This window comes from Triticum aestivum, chromosome 1D, assembly GCF_018294505.1.
Source record: "Triticum aestivum cultivar Chinese Spring chromosome 1D, IWGSC CS RefSeq v2.1, whole genome shotgun sequence".
In the NCBI taxonomy this organism is placed as follows: domain Eukaryota; kingdom Viridiplantae; phylum Streptophyta; class Magnoliopsida; order Poales; family Poaceae; genus Triticum; species Triticum aestivum.
The window spans coordinates 242,225,617-242,239,112 of NC_057796.1; the positions used below are offsets into that span (position 1 = coordinate 242,225,617).

The following is a 13,496-nucleotide window of genomic DNA, read 5'->3' on the forward strand; positions in this document are numbered from 1 at the left end:
TATCTCATGCATGGGCGATCCATGGATCAATGCATGCATCGATAAGCGAGCGAGGGAGCGAGTGGGGTGCGGTTGGTGAGCTTTGGCTCCTTGTTAAGATCGGGCGGGGTTGATAAGATAAAACGGACTCGATCGCTGGCGGGTAGTGCTTACTTCTTCTTCTTCTCGGTAAAAGCCAAGAGACAGACCCTAAAAAAAAAGCCAAGAGACAGATTGGCGGAGAGCAGCCACGCATGGTCTCGTGCGTACAGGCAGGCGTGTATCATTGCACGGCAAAGGTAGCAGCAGGCCCGTGGTGGCCCGTCCTCGATTGTACTATGTGGGCATGCACGCGGCGTGCATCAGTGCATGCATGTTTCCATTGATGATTGATGAGGTAATATGCGGTCCTTGAACTTGTCTTGCATGTGATACTTTGGTCCTAAAACTTGCAAAAGCAAACTATTTAGTCCTCGAACTTGTTCTAAAGGTGCAAATTTGGTCCTGGACGAATCAGATGCAGCCATGTGGAGCCAGCTCGGCCGAGCCGGTCAGCGCCGTGCATTTTGCATTTAGCCCCCTGCCTTCTGTTGATTTCAACCCGCAGTATACCTCGTGGCTGTCAAAGGATATCATCTGAAGCGTCAGGTCAGGCTCCTCGTCGGCTTGCTGCTGCTGCCCAAGCCCCAGGTTGTGGCCGGAGTGGAGGAGAGGGAGCACGCCGGTGGTGGCCTGAAGCTGTCGGGGCACCCGAAGCTGACCTCCTCGTCGCCACCCATGAGGAACGGCATCGGGCCCAGCAACGCCCGCGCGCGCGCCGGCGCAGCAAGGGAGGCGGCTTCCTTGCTGCCGCTCCGCCTGCGCCGCCGCAGGGTGCACCGGCGCGTGCGCCTTGATGCCGATGGGATACAGCACGAGCGAGCCATAGAGCTGGAGGGAGGCCACATCGGCGTAGCCGTAGGGGTAGGCCTCGAGCTGGTGCACCGCACGCCGGCCAGCGTGCGCTCCCGCCGGTGCGCGTTCTGGTGCCCGCCCAGCGCCTGCGAGCTGAAGAACTTCCCCTGGCAGTAGTTGCACGTGAACACCCACCGCCGGTCCTGTCGGTGGTGCTCGATTTTGCGGTTGTGGTGTCGGCGGCGGTGACGGTGAGCGACTGGTCGAGGGCGAGCTTGGGGCGGGAGGAGGTGTTGGATGCCTCGTTGTTAGGCGCCGCCTGGCTGCTGATGTCGGACAGTTGATCCTCACGCACCTCTTGGACGCTGCTGCTCTTCGTCTCTGAAGTCTGAACAATCTCTCTCTCTCTCTTCAAATCATATTGAACAAACTCAGCATGAACAATCACAGCAGGCAATGCAATGCAATGGAATGGAATGGCTTTACCGAGCTGCACATCAATCAGCAGCTCATGGCAACAAACAAATCATCAGTGTAAGTGGAAAAGAAAAACAGAGTACACATCGGCGATCTTCAGAGAAGCAGCACGGCCAAGGATTTCAGCCGGCAGGACATGGCGTCGGCCATGGCGGCCGCGTTCTCCCGGGCGATGCAGCTCCAGCTCTGCTCGCTGCCCGAGACCCGGCAAGCCGTCGCGAAGTCAAGGATCTTGCCGAAGATTCTGAACATCTCTACAAGTTGATCCTGTCCTGGCCGGTGGCGAACACTGTTGGAATCCATGGGTGCGTCCGGGTGCGCGGACGCCTCGGTCCACTGGAGCAGCGGTGTCAAGCCGAGGTTCATCTCGAACACCTTCCACACCACCTTGTCCCTTCTATTCGCCGGGTCACACCACGAGACGCAGAGCATGAACATGGACGCGCAGCAGACCAGCGCCGGCGTGTAGTCTCGGAGCCGTGGCGGCGGCCGGGACGTCTGGACGACGGACCATGAGCCGGCGTCGAGATGGTAGGCGACGAGCGTGTCGGACTCGCAGTAGACGTAGAACGTGTCGCCGCAGACGTCGCCGGAGCATGCCAGGCCGACGTCGGGGGGAACCAGGCGATCTCGACCCATTTGTCGGTCATCGGATTGTATATCTCGCCGGCCACGAGGGGCTCGTCCCATGGCCCTCGGCCACCCACAGCGATAAGAGCTTGCCTTGCCTGAGCTGGATGTTTCTCTTGCTTGGCAACCTTGCCGTGACCGTGAGCTGGGCCAGTGGAATCGGTGTCCTCGTTCAGTACATCCCTGAGACGGAGCCACCGGAGTGAGAGCCCATGCGGGTCCTCGTACACGACGGAGGTGCCTCCCAGCCGGAACTTGCCGCCGGTGTTGGCGCGGCGGATATGCTTCTCGACGCGGGCGTGCACAAAGCTGCGACTGGCGGACATCTCAAACACCCCCAGCACCGGCCGTGACCGGGCCGGTCGCGCCGATGAGGGGGCTGGACACAATGACTACCTTCTACGTCTTGGTCTTGACAAAGCCGGCGCTCGACCCCTCGGAGCGGCCGTCGACAACGTAGAGCTCGTCCCCGACGCCCACGACGGAGAACAAGAACCTACCTTTGAGCGGGGCCGCCCCGACCCGGCGCCACCGGTGCGCGTCGAGCGCGTGCACGGCCGTGGCGGCGGACGCACCCCAGCCACTGTTCGCCTCGATCCCCGAACAGGTACAGCCAGGGCGTCGTGGCCGCGCGCGGCCCCTCTGGGTGCAGGCAAGGAGCGAGGCCAGCGGTTTATTTGACAAAACGTCAGGGGGGTATCTGCAAAATGGCCAGCAACGACCGGACCGGTCCGGCTGGCTCCACTTGGCTGCTCCTGATTGGCCCAGGACTAAACATGCACATCTGAGACAAGTTCGAGGACTACATAGTTAGCTTTTACAAGTTTAAGTACCAAAGTATCACATGCAAGACAAGTTCATGGACCTGCCGTGCTATTACCTCATGATTGATTCACAGAGGGCTTGGTAACATGCACATGGGGTGGTGGCAGTGGTGGACTTGGTAAAAGATACAGACCGGGGTTACGTACACGTACGAATACGACGTGGATGTGAGAGTCTGGCTTAATACAAATAATAAACTACTCATATCAACAAAGAATAAGAATTTTAAAGTTAAGCGTGTTTGGCTTAGAGTAATTTTATGATGAATGACCGACCGATGCGTATGCGTGAGGATAAAGTGTGCAGAAAATACTAGTTTTGATCTGCGAGGCCAGTCTTGATCTCATCGGGCATAACAAGGCGTTATAGTGGACGGACTTTTTTCGCGACGAATGAACGTAGTGCGTACGAAGAATGGTATGGGTCAGCGCGCGCGTCTTAGTCACCACGACTAAGGCGTGGGAGTACTACTTCCGTGCAGGATGGCCGGCAGGATCGTTTGACACCCAAAACTCGACAGCGAGGTATTGATCCACTTGTGATTTGTCCAGCGTGCGTACGTCTGTCGACTCGGATCGCTGCGACCAGATCAAGTCTGGTGATCAGGTGGGTGTCAGGTGCTCATGCCGTCGCCTGCACGATCGAACCGCTGTCACGCGAGCTGGGCCTCAACCGCGTGCCTACGTAGTTGAATACTCGAATGGCAACCAACCAAATACTTTGCATAGAAATTCAATTTGGTTCAGTTCCCAGATACAATTCAGTTTCGTGTTGGATCATCAATTCTGCCCACTGAATCGATAATGTTAGGTTACAGAGAATGGATCATGAAACTTTTTTTAAATGGAAAACAGAACTAAATGAGGCAAACATCACTAAAAGTACATCTGGAATTGTCTCCAGACACAACTCCATCCACGTTTATTTTGAACAAACCATCATCAGGAGGAATCCATGACCAGGAGGAATCCATGACCGGACCCTCGGCGCGGGTGGTTCATTTAATGCATGATGTCCTATGGTTTTTTTGATCAAATCCAACTCGCCGAGGAACTTTGAGATGAACATGTTTGTAGCTTTTCCTTTTTGCGGGTGAAACATGTTTGTAGCTAGTGTGAGTCTCGTGCTCGCCTTCATATATTAACTTCCTTAGTGGTCACCATATTAAATAAGGAAAAGATCCAAAATAAACCTTAAACTTGTAGACCAATACTAAATTGGCCAACATGGCAGATCGAACCCAGCATCGTGGGCTGCGGCCAGACTGGGCCGGCTCATTAGGCCTGAAGCGTGTTTTTTTTTTGCATTTTTTTTCTAAACCGCGCCACAAAAGAACATGTAAAAATAAGAGCACCAGTGAAACAATATTAAATAAGGGAAAAGATCCAAAATAAACCTTAAACTTGTAGACGAATACTAAATTGGTCGACGTGACAGGTCGAACCCAGCATCATGGGCTGCGGCCAGACTGGGCCGGCCCATCAGGCCTGAAGAGTGTTTTTTCTGAACCGCGCCACAAAAGAATGTAAAAATAAGGGCATCCGTGAAACCATATTAAGTAAGGAAAAATATAATAAAGCACGGATTGACTCCGTCGGGTTCATCATCGCGTAATTTTGCATAAAAGCCCATGTGGTTTTTTTATTCAATCCGCAGTACTAATTTTTTATAGAAAAAAAGGTTCGACCACCAAAGGGCGTAACCAGTTGAGCTAGCGCTTCCTTAGGTAAACTAGTAGAACGCCCGTACGTTGCCACGGGCTTTTTGAAGAAAAAAATGCTACTCATGGTGCTAAAATAACCGAGAACAATGCATGTCTCAGCTACCACACATCTCAGATCCTCGGTTCTCAGGTAACACGCAGTTCGACTCAGATACTAAAACTACATAAAAACATATAATCATGTCTTCTTCTGAATAAAAATATTATAGTACACAACAGATTCAGTTATTGTGACCACTATAAATATCTATCTTCTAGTGCAAATATTTATATCTCCGGTTATTGTGACGGCTATCTATATTTATCTTCTAGAACAGATACTTATATCCAGAAGACATACATTTGCAAGTGTTTCTTGCTGCCAAAACCTACGTTTAGCTAAAATAAGTAGACGTAGCATAAAATTTGAGATGAGCATAGCACAACAAGGCCAGCTTGCCTCCATGTCAGAGAAAAAACAACTTGACTGCTCCTACTTTTGTACGCAACATCTGTGCTAGTACATAACTAAGAGGACTATTGAAAATGACGGGTGATCACTCGACGGCCGCCGATGCACATTTTTTATATCGCTTCACTTCTTCGAAGAATGAATTGCTGTCGTGTTCACCATGCAAAGAACATTTTTGATGCAAACAACATACGGCAGCAAATACAACATAGATGTGCGTTCTTGTTTCATACTAACCTGGGTGGATGCGGTAAAAACGCCATGGACAAAGCGGTCGCTAGGATGGAGATATGAACACCAAATGAACCATATATAATTTCCAATATTAATGTGACAGCATCTCTACTAAATAGGGAATAATTATCTCTATCAATAAGCAGAAGCAAACAACTGAAAGAAGATAACTATCTCATTTCAATCCTTACATTCACACGCCAATTTGGCCTCACCTCGGCGCCCCAGCCTCACTTTTGAAAGCCTGCAAGAGCGCGAGAGATGGGAGTAAGCACAATATTCTGCAATCAAACGAAAGAGAGTCAGGGAGCAATTAGCATTTTTGCCGTGCTCCCCTGCTCAGACCATATCGGTGCCGCCACATCTCGTTCAGAAAAAAAAGCAGTAGCAACAGCACCCAATCCCCATCGAGATATCTCAAGCAAGGTGCCCCTTCTCTTCTCTACACATCACCACTCCTCACCATCCAGCACTGGCGGAGCCTCATAGAGGCCAAACAGATCATGACCCTGCCTTCCAAAACTGCAAGCAAAAAATTACTACTATACATACTAAGTGTTTGATCCAACCCATTAGTGAATAATACTCCTCCCAACCCCATTATTATTAGATGAATACCCTCGAAGGATACACACATGCATATTCATGTGTGAAGCTAGCTAGCTACTCCATGCACTTGATTGAATGTTGTACGAGCAGCTTCCTGCTGCATGTGCACATAATGCTTGCTTACTGCTACATTAGATGGATTCACCCGGCTGGTGGCTGCCTGCTGCATATGTTGGCATTAGGTCGATTCGCCCCCTGCTTGCTGCTGCGCCTACACGGACCATCTCGTGCTATGCGCGCAATCGCCAAGACGATGAGCTGACGGCCGTTGATGAGCCAAGCTGCCAAAGGATGGAAGGAGCAAGATATGTTCGATTACAGTGTAATTTTACTTCTAGGCTATTTTGAATTAAAAATTTGCTTTGAGTTGAAAATTTGCCCCTCCCCCCTTGATTGCTTGCCACGCTCCGCCACTGCCACCCAGCGCTGCTCCTCCTCTTCTACATCCATCTCCCACAAGTGGCTTGCGTCACCCCTCCCCCAGCTCCCTCCTATCAACGGATGGCCGTGCTCCACCCGCACCCTCGTCGCAACGTCCGTGCTCCAGCCACACTTATGAAGCCGCATAGAGAGCGCAGGCTCCCTTCCTCTTCCCTGACCGTGGCAAGGGTGAAGTTGCCGCCCCGTGCTCCCTAGACCTCCATCCGCCCGTGATCCATCCCCCTACCATCCAGAACGGGCAGAAAAAAAAGAACGGGGCCATCCCGTACTCCCTTCCCCTCCTCCACAACCAAGCAACTGCCACATGCTCGTCCACCAAGCCTCAACCGTGGCGCCCGGATCGAGCATGAATGCACGCGCCGCCTGCCGGATCTGGCACGGATGCGCGCGGTGGCTCCTGAGTTCCCTGATTTATAGGAGACGCCGAGTTGGGCATGCGATGCCCTGTCGATCGATGGGGTGAGGGAGGCTAACGACACCAAACGACAATGTACTCCCCTTTAATAGTAGAGATATATGGAATTTTTTATTATAAATTCTTGATCAACCAATATTTAGCACCTGGGGAGCTGGGCCAATAAATAAAGCCTACATGCTATAAAACGAATAGGAAGGCTCATATGGACACAAAATCAAGCATCTATCCCCATTGGATGTACATATTTTAAGCATGAGCACTTTTGAGTTTCAGTTATACAGGTTGTTTTAGTAAATTTGAAGTGCAAATGTGTGATATATTAAGAGATTTACTCACACTGCATGTGCAGTACATGAGCGGCAGCCGGCAGGCATAGCAAACAACGAGATTCTAAACTTCGCAGAAAATACAAGATCACCTTCCAATCTGAGTATAAAAGGGTCTCATTCAGATCCAGAACTATCATAAAAGACAAGTCTTTTAGGAGGCATGTCTAGGAGTTTTTCTGATGATGGTGAAACAAATCCCTACATTACATATAGTTTTTAGTATCGCAAGGAGCGTACAGTTGACAATATACAAAATGGTACACCAATAACAAAAAGACTGCCCTTTTTTACTAACCTGAATTTGATCTTCAATTTGGCTCCTGACTTCAAGTAGAGGTCAATATAGCAGCAGCAAGAACTGCATAATAGAACATACAATTTATACTAAGCAGGCAAAAAGAAGGAATCACTGAACAGATAAGCAATCTAAGCAGACAATTAAGATGTTACTACAGAGCCTAGCTAGCTGCTCAGGTTTATCAGTAAGCTCACGGCATGGTCCTTCCCTGTCATATGCATTTGCATAGAGCAATCCAGAATATGCACATAGAAACATTACCATGCAATGATTTACATCCAGGTTGAATAGATTATAGCCAAAAATTTAGTATGAATGTCACCTGCCCTTCGTACCGATCGTAGTAAATAAAAACATATAATTTGATGCATTTTTTTCTTCTGTTACGGTCTAATGACATGGTTGGTACAATTTAACATACCTTCCCTAGTCCAAAGGGGACACAAGCTTCTATTGATAGTCCAAAGAGGCTAAATATGCATGCTTAAACAATACACCATGTCTATTTAGTCACATGTGAGCTCTTCTTGATCATGAAAGGTACCAGGTACCACAAAAATAGTTCAGCACCATCCAAATTAAATAAGGACCGAATAAATTGGCAATGAATCCTAATGCAATGATTGGAATAAGAATAAGACAAAAAAAGAGAAGCAACATAATAAACAGAGAAAGATTAAACGGACAGGTGATATAATGTCTGCCTCTTCTCGGAAAATCTAATGGCAACTCTATCAATTTCAAGTACTCTTATTATAGATAACATCAGCATAAAACTTATGTATATCTATTGATTCAAGGCTACGGATTTCTTTCTTGAAAAGGAAGACAATTTATATATGAAAGGTAGCGGCTTTCATCGAAAAAGATTCTTGCTCCTGACACATAATTTCTTTACTGGTTTCTCAGCTACGGAGAAGAAAACGATTTCTTAGTCACACACAGAATTAATGGACACCAAGAGCATTTGCACATTTCAATTCACTTGATGCTTCAAAAAAGTGTCTCCTCTGCCCGAACAACTGAACAAATGCTGAGAACTCAGAGGCCATGGCATGCTAGAAAGGGAGGGAGGGAAAGGAGGAAATATTACATGAACAGCAGCTCGGGTCTCCCATGTCAGCTCACCCCCTCAAGCAGGCCCAGATCTCTTTCCTTGCGCCCGTTCAAACAATCGATCCGTCCGTTGCGTGCAGGGGATTCCACAAATGCGTCCTCTCATAGCCATGGCGGTGAACCTGCAGAGCAAACACATGCAATGACTGAAATGAATGGGATGCTTTGCTCGGTTCTTCGAGGCCCATGCATACTCGAACAGATTAATACCTGTGTTCATCCTCCAAACAGGGCACGGCCGGCACGGTCTCCTCCAATCAGTGCAACACGACCACGCCCTGCTCTGTTCGGTGGCGTCTGCGTCGTCCGTGGGGATCCACAGCAGCGGCGGCGTCCGTGGGGATCCGTGGCCAATTCTTTTAATGATCAAACATGACTCTTGCATAAGTGATATTAGTATCTGATTAAGATGATTTTTAAGGCACCAAAACAAGAACTGGGTGAAGACAACAATAATATATATTAGTATCCGAGTAAGATGATCTAGCTAAATACCTGTGGGTTGCCACAGAATAACTCCTCTTGACATGCACGTCAATTGCCTCCCTTTAATAGCCCCAAATGCATAAGTTTACAACTACAAGTCGTGCGTGGGAACAAGATCACAAACATATATTCATTTCATTGATCAAAATAGATTTATAATAACTAATTTCATTTGTCGAAATAGACCAGTAATCGTAGAAGAAGAAAAGTAATATACAACATATATTATAACTCCGCACTACGGCCAACCGGCTACATCACCCATGCTGGTAAACACCTTCGACAACTAATAAAATTTCTAATATCATCCACCTTGAATAATATAATAACATTCACTTTCATTTTATTTTTATCTTGGAGCCTCATGGTCACATGTTCTAGGAAATTTTAATTTCAGACAGCAATGGTATCTACCAGCAAAAAGATTTCTAGATGTCCAGAAATGCAGTATATTTCTGTGTATGGCATCATCACAATTATCCATGCCATTATAGGATCTATCAATTCAAAATAAGTGAAAATAATGGGTGTTATCCCAGTTTGCGTAATTGATGAAGTTTTACCTTGGCACTGAAGCTGCTGGAGAACTACATCGCAAGCAACCCAGAGGACGAAGCTTCCTTGACTTCCTTTTGATACTCATTTGCTCAGTCCCATGCTTATCAATGGTGGCTACAGAAACTGGAATCAAGGAGCAAGCTATGCTTTTGCGTCTTTTTCTTGGCCCTCCTAAAAAATCATTAAACAGTTAGGCAATTAATTCAGCGGGGTAAATGCGGAAAATTGTATGTGTTCCTATCCTTGGAGTGAATATCCTAAGTAAAGTCGAAGCAAAGGAGGGCCAATATGCTAACAGTTCATAGCACAAGTTTAACATACATGACAAAAAAATGCCGTTGCTGCATTTTTGCAGAGCATGCCTACCATGAGATGAATATTAGAAGACTGATTGGGCCGAGAAGGCTGAGAAAGATTATCGTGATGGTGCTGGTAAACACATCTTGGGTTGGTTGGCTGGATTATACATTCACTCTCGATGGAAATCCCCAACCAGAATGTACATTTTCTAAACCAGCAGAATATCAAAGAAGAAATTCTGGTTTTTGGTTGGTTGGACATCAATCCACATATTAAATTGATTCTAAACCCAGAACCAACACTACAAGCACAACATTAAGTTTATGGGTTCGAAAGGTACATCAAAAAGTATCTACAAACAGTTTAACTTCGAAACAAGAGATTGAGATGCATGTCCGTATGTAGGTTTATTTGTTTTCTTAGCGGTGAAAGTAGGAGAGACTCTTACTGTTCAATTAGGCTATAGAAAAAACAAGTCCATTTCTCTTGTCAAGCAAAATAACTCAGGAAGCTAATTAATAGTGCAAACGGAGCTTACTTTTTTCTAAGGAAATTATTTGCTTCACATGACATTTGTTCCTGCAATATTATAATTATAATATCATGTATTGTTGGTAATAGGCAAATTTATATCTGAACAAATTCTATGAGAGAGCGACGGGGCTCCATGAAACTACACGGCTCCCTGAAACTACACATTATACCCTTTGTGTTAGTCAAAATCAAAAAATAGCTAGGCATTGGTAATCATGATTGTACCTTATAATCAAGTTATTTGTTGCGTTGATGTCTGGGTTGAAGTATATCCGAGACTGCTCAGTCGTACGCAAGATAGCATCTGAAATTCAGTGCATACAATCAGAGGCATGTTACCTCTAGAAATCCCTATCAAAAGACACTGGTTTACTTCCCTGCATTACATATGCCAAAAGATACTAAGCATAACATTAACCCATTTAGTTGTCTAGATAACCAGATTAAATCATAAGCACTACATGGTTCTTATTTCAGTGAAAAGGAATACCGTTGAATAATGATTACCAATGCATGTCAGCATGCATAATTCAGAAACCACACATTTAATCATTTAGGGGGCAGATACATTTGTTTTCAGAGCCTGCAACTATGAAATGCTAGACAAGTTTATTGTCCTACTAAAAATATGAGGAAATTATCAATGTCAAAGTTGCTGTGTCTAGTGCCAAAATTAACTACTATATCAGGTTAGGTCTGCTAGAAATAACAGTGGTAAGTAAGAAACGTGACAAAAATTAAGCATCGACTCATATGTATACCTACAGATCTAGCCAAAAGCTTTGACACGCAAGAACAACAATAACAATGAACCTGCTCGAGTCTGGGCATATACTTGACTTCCCGTGCAAATCTATTCGCTATATTATTTACCCATAAATCACTCTTCATCATCTTCTTATTTCTCTAACAACTATATCTGCATGACCAATCCAAGTTCACCACCTCTGTTAATGACATATCCAACTCACAATCCCCCCTTCCACCTCCACCAACACACTTAGAATTTCAAACACTTACCGGTGCACTTGTCTTCCACAGCTCATTAATATTTACACGGTGTAATGCAACTTCTCGAACTTCATCCCGGCTCATTAACTCCACCACTCTAGCGCACACACAAAATATTGATTATGCTCTATAGAACAAAGAACAAAAATTACTTCACATGCTAAATATTGATTCTGACAATGACATACTGTTTCGAGAAGCTGATCAATACTCGTAAGATCTGTAGTAGGTACAGATGTTGCATAAGTTGATGTACTTTCTGAAGCCGGGATGACCATGCTAGAAAAGCAAGTTGTTTGCAAATCTAATTGGATGAATAAACTGGAAGTACAAATGTACTTAAAATAAAGAAGTTTTGATCAAGTTCATTAATAAATAACATGCACCAAACCACTTGTTAGAATAAGGATGCTAGAGAGATTACTTGAAATCCATACAAGCGAGCAATTAGAATTATGTGGTGCAGAAGAATGACTTTGGGCTGTTAAAAATAAAGAACAATGATTGTGTCTATCTATACACGATTTTCCTCTGCTCAAGCAAGCAAGCAAGAATCAAACAACACAATATACAGCAATTTGATTTCACACACGTTCAAACTGGACGGATACGTGCACATTAGCAAACACCACCAAGTTGTGTCCAGACCATTTGCAATCAAAAGATGAGATGTGCAGGGAAGGGGGTGGAGCTCACCACACCAGGCCAGGAGGTAGGAGGAGGGAGTAGGCAGCCGCAGCAGCGATGATGGAGGGCTCGTCCTCGTCCACCTGAAGCAGTAGGAGGAGCAGCTGGTCCAGATCTGAGCAACCTGCACAAAAAACAAAGGAAAGGAAATGAATCACAAGGAGGGGCATGAAGAAACCGACAAGACAAGGGAAGGAGGCGCGCGCACCATGGTCGGAGGTCGCCGGAGATGGCCTGCAGCCGGCGCGTGTCCTTTCCTCGGAGGTCGAGGCGTCGGACCTCCACGGGTAGCTAGGGATTCGGGCGTCTCAGTCCATGGCTGCAGCCGGGTCGGACCTCCATGGACGATCTCGAGGGACGGCGGCCCGCCGGTGCGGCTGCGGATCTGGGCGCTGCCTCCCCTTGCCGCCGGATCCCTTCCATTCCCTTCCCTCCCTTGGGAGAGGGAGAGAAGGTGAGGGGGAGGAGGAGGCCGTGCAGGGCTCCTCCCGCCTGCCCGCGACGGGAGGTGGCGGGGGCGGCCGCGACGGGCGGCGCGCGTCCTTTCCTTGGAGGTTGAGGCGTCGGACCTCCACGGGTAGCTAGGGATTCAGGCATCTCAGTCCATGGCTGCAGTCGGGTCGGACCTCCATGGACGATCTCGAGGGACGGCGGCCCGCCGGTGCGGCTGCGGATCTGGGCGCTGCCTCCCCTTGCCGCCGGATCCCTTCCATTCCCTTCCCTCCCTTGGGAGAGGGAGAGAAGGTCAGGGGGAGGAGGAGGCCGGGCAGGGCTCCTCCCGCCTGTCCGCGACGGGAGGTGGCGGGGGCGGCGGCAACGGGCGGCGGCGTTTGAGGAAGGGGATCGGCGGCAGCTGCGAGGGCGAAGGATCCGGTGAGGCGGCGGGGTAGAAGCTGCAGGAGGCGGCGGCGGGGACCTCGAGGCCGAGCTCAGGCCATGGCTTCCCTGGCTCTAGAGGCCGTGGCGGCGCCGGACGCAGCAGCGGGGCGAGGAGGAGGCCGGCCGTCGGGGAGGCAGGAGCTCCTCGTCCCCTCGATCCAGATCGGGATCGAGGAGGGAGCAACAGGGGCGCGAGGGAGCGGGCGACCCGCGGGCGGCGGTCGGGGCGTAGGTTTAATTTCGTAGGTTAACCGTCGTAGATTTTTTTAGGACGATTTTCTGTCGATAAACCGTAGTGTTTCACAACTGGCATCGTGGTAGCATACCGATTTTTATTTCCTGGTTCGAGGGCGAAGGGGGGAATCGAGGGGATGCGGGAGGTGGGATCGAGGACGAAAATTAACCGTCTTTGGTGGGACGAAAATTGACCGGCGAAGACTACCAACTGCTTCATTAGAAGTAGAGATGAACAGGGTTTCACCTTTAATCAATATTATCCCCCTCATTGCTAGCAACCCCAAAGAAGTAAGGCGGCCCATCTAAGAGGGCGAAACAATTGCTGACCTGCCCTGTGGCCTAATTAAACCGGCCCACATAAGACCAGGCCAACAAAAAAA

The 13,496-nt window shown here is 48.0% G+C and overlaps 1 long non-coding RNA gene and 2 pseudogenes across 40 annotated transcripts; all 3 read right to left on the bottom strand.

Moving 5' to 3' along the window:
• Positions 1 to 341: 341 nt before the first annotated feature.
• LOC123158693 (zinc finger protein 7-like) lies at positions 342 to 1,437 on the bottom strand (annotated as a pseudogene).
• LOC123158704 (F-box/kelch-repeat protein At5g42350-like) lies at positions 1,289 to 3,778 on the bottom strand (annotated as a pseudogene).
• A 905-nt stretch (positions 3,779 to 4,683) lies between these two features.
• On the bottom strand, positions 4,684 to 13,132 carry LOC123181232 (uncharacterized). 40 transcript variants are annotated; one of them, XR_006491578.1, is made up of 13 exons: positions 12,209 to 13,123; positions 12,010 to 12,124; positions 11,502 to 11,592; positions 11,323 to 11,410; positions 10,528 to 10,606; positions 10,307 to 10,347; positions 9,474 to 9,639; positions 8,635 to 9,001; positions 8,402 to 8,546; positions 7,306 to 7,368; positions 5,405 to 5,457; positions 5,217 to 5,321; positions 4,684 to 5,125 (listed from the first exon to the last, which is right to left on the bottom strand). It is a non-coding gene; the product is annotated as an uncharacterized lncRNA (long non-coding RNA). The 40 variants fall into 40 exon arrangements; XR_006491576.1 differs by having other exon boundaries at positions 5,405 to 7,368; positions 12,209 to 13,132; XR_006491570.1 differs by having other exon boundaries at positions 5,217 to 5,324; positions 5,405 to 7,368; positions 12,209 to 13,132.
• Between the last annotated feature and the right edge of the window lie 364 nt (positions 13,133 to 13,496).